Raw genomic sequence first — 6602 nt, forward strand, 5'->3', positions numbered from 1 at the left:
AAAAATTAACCAAATAAATGAGATATGCTGGATTCTATTAATGACTACACAGCAATCTCCATACTGTATTTGCTTTTGTCTTTATTGACCTGACTTTTCCTGACTCTCATCCTTCAGACTTTCCTCCTATGTCCTCCTCCAGCCAAAGTCAAGCCTGCAAACCTTGGCCCCCCCTTTTTTTCCTTTTTGCTGCACCAATCTCTTGGCAATCATTTCCACTATTGAGGCTTCAATTCTCACTGCAGAGCTGGATCTACTTCAAATCTATCATCATTAGTCAAAAATATCAACCCATGTACAAGACAGCTTCACTTGGGTGACCTCTCTTCAGTCCAAATCTAAATGCAACATGGCTTCCTCTATTGTCCCCCGTCTCAAACAGCACTCTTTCTAAATTAATAAGCCATGATCAAAACCTTAATGATTTTCCCCTTTGATTCCTATTCAACTGTCATAGAAACAGTCTTGTTCACTTTTCTATACCTGTGCATGTGCATGCAGAGATGACTGGCATGGAGTAAGAATTACGTAAGTGTTTGCTAAATTGATGAATGAATGACAATAACTCTGTGAAGTATGCATGCAAGTTAGTATCTCTCTCATACTCCTTAGGATCCAGAGGCTCAGAGAGCTGGGTCACTTAACCCAGATAATGCAGCTGATATTGGCACAGTCAGGGTTAATTCACAGTCTCTGGCTCTGGAATAACAGTATTTCTTTATTTTCATAAGATCTCTTTTTCTTCGCTATATTTGCCCTTCTGCAGCATCTAGGTCATAAATAAGTTTGTTGTCTCTCACATTAGTCCCTCAACACCTTGAATTATATTTCTGGCAATGACCTCCTGGACAGACTTCCTTACTGTGGTATGGGCTCCACAGTCTGTTCTGTACCCAACAGTCACTGTCTTACCATCTGACTGTGCTTAATCTCCTCCGTTTTCTCCTTGATCGCTTTACAGTATGCTATTTTCTTCACTGCTACTTCCTTCTTGAAGCTCTCTTATCCTTTTGCTACCTCTCTGACTACTCTTTCTTTTTTTTTTTTTTTTTTTGGAGACGGAGTCTCGCTCTGTCGCCCAGGCTGGAGTACAGTGGCTGATCTTGGCTCACTGCAAGCTCCGCCCCCGGGTTCACGCCATTCTCCTGCCTCAGCCTCCCAAGTAGCTGGGACTACAGGCGTCTACCACCACGCCCGGCTAATTTTTTCTATTTTTTGAGTAGAGACGGGGTTTCACCGTGTTAGCCAGGATGGTCTCAATATCCTGACCTCGTGATCCACCCGCCTCGGCCTCCCAAAGTGCTGGGATTACAGGCGTGAGCCACCGCACCCGGCCCCTCTCTGACTGCTCTTTCACTTTTCTACCTCTTCCCCTTCTCCTTTACTGTATACTCTCCTGGGTTTTTTCCTTGGTCCTCTATCCTTTTTAGAGGTTTTTTCTTTGGAAAGAACTCAAATCTCAAACTTTTAAGTTAATGGCTCCAAAATCTCTTCCTTCAACCCTAATTATCACCAAAATTCCCATTCTGTATTTCCAACCACATTTAGCTGTGCTGCCTCTGTGGGACTCAAACTGAACTTACCTTCTCTTCTTCATCAGTTTCTCCATCTCAACCTTCCTATTACTTTTAATGCCACCTCAATTTTACTAGCCACACAGAACAAATCAAGGATTCATAACTGATTCCTCCCTATTCTTAACCCTTTATATCCTATCAGACATTGAGTCCTCTTGGGTTCCCTTTGTAATTTCTTGACTTGTCTTAAGGGCCTCCATAATCTAGCTGCAGTCACCTATCTGCCCTCATCTCCACTGTTCCCCAGCACAGGTTCCCTACTACAGCCAGTCTGACGCAGTTAGTCCTCTTCGTTGCAGATACTAGACCATGGTCATCCTGGATTCCTTAGAAGAAATGTCCATTTTCCTTTTCTCAGGCATTCCAGATACTTCTAGCCTTTAGGTCCAGCTTGAAAAACAGTTTTCAAGCTCTATTTTGATTCTAGTGCTCACTTCCTTCTCCCTTCTTTTACCATATATTGTGATTATTTGAAGTACCTGATATGTAGCAAATAATCAATGAATGGTGCCAATTATTTCTGTTAATGGTGATAACATATTTTTGTCTTAATTATCCAATGAAGTGAAAGTTTCTTAAGCACCAAAAATCGCATCTTTTCTTAACCCCATGGCACCTATCACAATGGACTTCCTGGAACATTAAGTACCCAGCATTCTCCTCTTCCCAATCAGTCTCAGCACAGCTAAAAGGAGAGCAAAGCAAACCCATTTTAGTTGCAATCGAGCTTCCAGTCTGTTTCTATGCTATGATGAAATTTCTCCTTAAAAAAAAAAGTGGGGCCGGGCGCGGTGGCTCACGCCTGTAATCCCAGCACTTTGGGAGGCCGAGAGGGGAGGATCACGAGGTCAGGAGATCGAGATCATCCTGGCTAACACAGTGAAGCCCCATCTCTACTAAAAATACAAAAAAAAACTAGCCGGGCCTGGTGGCGGGCGCCTGTAGTCCCAGCTACTTGGGAGGCTGAGGCAGGAGAATGGCGTGAACCCGGGAGGCGGAGCTTGCAGTGAGCCAAGATCGCGCCACTGCACTCCAGCCTAGAGGACAGAGCAAGACTCCGTCTCAAAAAAAAAAAAAAAAAAATTCAACAGCTCAAAAAGTGGCAAAGGTTAGGATGGTTTAGAACTTTCAGGATCAAAAAAAAGTTAATGTCTATATAACACTATTTCTACTCCCAGAATTCCCCTGAATGTGGGAATTACTAATGATAAGTAGGTGCATTTTTGAGGGGCCTATATGGTTTATATACTGGGAATTGATACTCTGGATGTAACACATTTACCATATTTGTGTAAATCTCTTAGAGAAAATTTAAAATTAGCCAAAAAAACCTAACTAAATGGGTTATTAAAACACAATAAACTAGCTATGTTCAACCATACATCTCAGAAAAGATCTCATATTTATAGAGATGAGAGTAGGAATAGCTCCAATAAAGGCAAGTAATTTCCAAAGTACATAATCTGAATGTACAGAAAAACTAAAAATTAACTCTAAGCATGTTACTGAATAAGTACTATTCCTCATAAAACTATCTTCCTCTTTTATTAGTCAAACAAAATCAAGGTTAAACAAAGGCTTAACTGACTGCTTGTAAACACATCCAAATTATTTTTAAAAACTGAAAAATACAATTTTAGAATCACAGAACTTTATGTTATTTGATTGATTATAAATTACATTACCTGTAAATAGAGATGGCGTATTTTAAGCCTTAGATTAAATAAAATTTTAAAACGGTTAATTTTTAATGATTAAAAAATCCCAACAAGCAAATGAAAAGTACATAAAACTTATGATTAAAAAAACTATGCAAAAAAAAACCCAACCAGCAAATGAAAACTACACAAAACTCATGACTTCTAAATTGCATCAGGATACAAAAATCAAAGAAAACAACATTTCCCTGACCGGGAATCGAACCCGGGCCGCGGCGGTGAGAGCGCCGAATCCTAACCACTAGACCACCAGGGAACTTGCTTAGTGCTTCCCTGTAAACATACTTGCGTTGAAAATCTGCACTTAATTCCTCTAGCCAGTAGGGGGTAGAGTATTGCGTCTAAGTCACACCTACTTTGTTCTTGCTCTGATTCCTGGTCCCTGAATCTATTTCCTAAAATTGAAGCAAATTCTCGGCCCTTCCCGCCGAGCTCCGAGATGGCCCTTTAAGGAAAAAACCTGTACCCTCCAAATCTAATCCTCTTCCTATTGCCATGCTGGAAAAGACACCCTGTAAATTCTCGTTCTTTTACGTAACATGTAAATCTCTTTACCAAGGGAAGTGTTGTCTGGACGCGTGCTGTCCAGAGCCTTGTAATTTGCTTTATTATTTTATTAACCATTTTAGCCGCTCTTTCCAAATCTAACTTCTGTCCCTCTCCGTCTTTCTTCATTCTCTGTCACGCGGATGTTAAGTCCCTCTAAACATTTTACTAAATCTAACGATAGATTGCCACGGGCTGAGAGCGTTTCTTGGTGAAGAGCCGGAGCGACCCCGCGCTGTCCTGGGTGCAGAGCGCGTGCTCTACAAATAGGGGTGATGAAGGGTCACGTAGCCTCATAGCACGCGGTTCTATTTTATTTATTTGGCATACGCAGGCTAACCAGGCTGAGACAGCTGTGGGTGGTATGCCTAGTGAAGGATCAGGACATCTGCCCAAGGCTCCAAGCAAATCCTTCAAACCCACTGTGTTTGTTATCCTCCTACTTTCCAAACTGTGTTATTATCTGGGGAATTGCTTCACTTCTCCGCATTATGTACTAGGCACGGCCAGGAAATGATGCAATTACCAAAGGAGTCAAGACAGCTTACAGCCCAGCCTTAATTCAGAAACTCTCATAAAGTAGATGCAGAGGGCAGTAAGATATAACTCAACTTTGAAAATGTCAGCCGTTACAGTTGAGGAAATCTAACCCAAGAGACTTCGCTCCGCTGCAAGATGGAAGGAGGCTTAAGTAAGACATAAATTTGTAATGAACTTGCTCACAACATCCGGCGCCACTGTGAGTTGCAGTCATCATCCATTACCACAAAATTAGGTGAGCCTGTGCTCATTGAATCTCGTTTCTTTTTTTTCAGCAACTCAGAGATGGAGTTTAAATCATTGATATACTTTATCTGAAAATATGTAATAATATGAGAACAGGAAGATTTAAGGGGGTTATTAATATAATAAGATAGAAAAATCATCAGAAGAAATTTCTACACTTTATTGTATTTTAAGAGGGACACTTCTTTCCTGTCCCAAGGAATCTTAGATCAAGTTCAGTAGGTGGAGCTCTTACCTCTTAATTAAGGGGTTGCTAGACCTTAGCATTAGAGTATCTGGTTTTGAATAAAAAGATTAAGCAGATATTGGTTTAAATTTTTATAGGTTTAGTCACAATATTTTACACAAAGTACAAAAGGGTATGGTGAAAACCATCCTCTTACTCATTCCTTTCTTCTTCCCAGAAGTAACCAGTGTTACCAGCTTCTTCTATATCTCCCAAAAATAATCTATGCACATATAACACATATCTAGTTCATTTTCCTCCAACTTTTTGGTTTTGAAACATGTCAAACCAATAGAAAGTTGCAACTGTAGAACATTGAACACACATATACCCTTTATCCAGACCTGTGCCTTCCAATTTAGAGCTCCAGCAACTTGTGGCTATTAGGCACTAAAATGTAGCCAGTATGAATAGATGTTCTGTAAATGCTGGATCCACACTGTATGTTTAAGCCTTAGTGTTTAAAAAAAGAAATGTAAAATATTGCGTTAATACTTTTTACTTTAATTACATTTTTAAATGAGAATAATTGGATATATTGGGTTAAATAAAATATTATTAAAATTAATTTTGCTTTCTTTTTACTTTTTAATGTAGCTACTAGGATATTTAAAATTATACATGCCCTTACATTATATTTCTTTCTTACAGTACTGTTCTAGATTCATCAATGATTAATATTTTCCATATATGCTTTCTCTATTTTTTTCAGAACCATTTGAGGTTAGCTGCAGACAGCATGATACTTTATCGTACATACTAAACACTTTATTATGCATCTACTAAGAGCAATCAATATAATTATCATCTCAGGAAATTTAATTCCACATTGTCATTTATTACATGGTCAATAATCAAATTTTCTAATTGTCCTAATAATCTCATTTATAGTTTTTCTTTTAATCTAGGATACACTCTTGGATTATACCTTAAATTTAGTTGTCACATATCTGTAGTCCCCTTCCTTTAATCTGGAACAGTTTCCCCAGCCTTTTTTCTTTTACATCATTGACCTTTTTGAATAGTGGAGGACAATAGTTTCAGAAAGTTCGTCAATTTAAATATTTCTTCTGGCAGGACAACTATCCTAAGTGATGTGTCTTTCTCAGTGCATTATATCACAATGCACATAATTCCAGTGTATCGCATTACCTGTAATGGGTAAGTGTGGTAGGCAGACATGTCCACTTCACCCCACAACCCCAGAGATGTCACTGTCCTAATCCCCAGAACATGTTGACATGTCATCTTACATGGCAAAAGGAACTTTGCAAATGTGATTAAGATTTTGAGATGGAGATTATCCTAGATTACCTGGATGGGCCCCAAATCATCACAAGCGTTCTTATGAGTGAAAGAGGCAGGGGGCAGAGGAGTCAGGTCAGAGTGATGTGATGTGCGAAAGACTCATCTGGCCATTGCTGCCTTTGTAAAGGGAGGAAGGGGAACCACAAGCCAAGGAATGCAGGCGGTTCCTCTTCTCCCATAGACTTCCAGACAGAAAGCAGCTCTGCCAACACATTGATTTTAGCCCAATGAGACTTAGTTGTACTTATGAACTACAGAACTGTGAGATAATAAATTTGTGTGGCTTTAAGTCCCTAATTTAGTGGCAACTTTTACGGCAGCAACAGGAAACTAATACAGTATGTATGGTCATTTGATTAAGGTGTCTGCTATATTTCTCCATCATAAAGTTACCTTTTATAACTGTAATTAATTGGCAAATGTTGGAAAAAGCAAATATCA

General features: G+C 39.4%; 1 non-coding gene across 1 annotated transcript; it reads right to left on the bottom strand.

Annotated features, from left to right (window-relative positions):
• Positions 1-3479: 3479 nt before the first annotated feature.
• On the bottom strand, positions 3480-3551 carry TRNAE-CUC. The gene has a single exon. It is a non-coding gene; the product is annotated as a tRNA-Glu (tRNA).
• Between the last annotated feature and the right edge of the window lie 3051 nt (positions 3552-6602).

This window comes from Nomascus leucogenys, chromosome 3 (genome assembly GCF_006542625.1).
Source record: "Nomascus leucogenys isolate Asia chromosome 3, Asia_NLE_v1, whole genome shotgun sequence".
NCBI classification, from domain to species: domain Eukaryota; kingdom Metazoa; phylum Chordata; class Mammalia; order Primates; family Hylobatidae; genus Nomascus; species Nomascus leucogenys.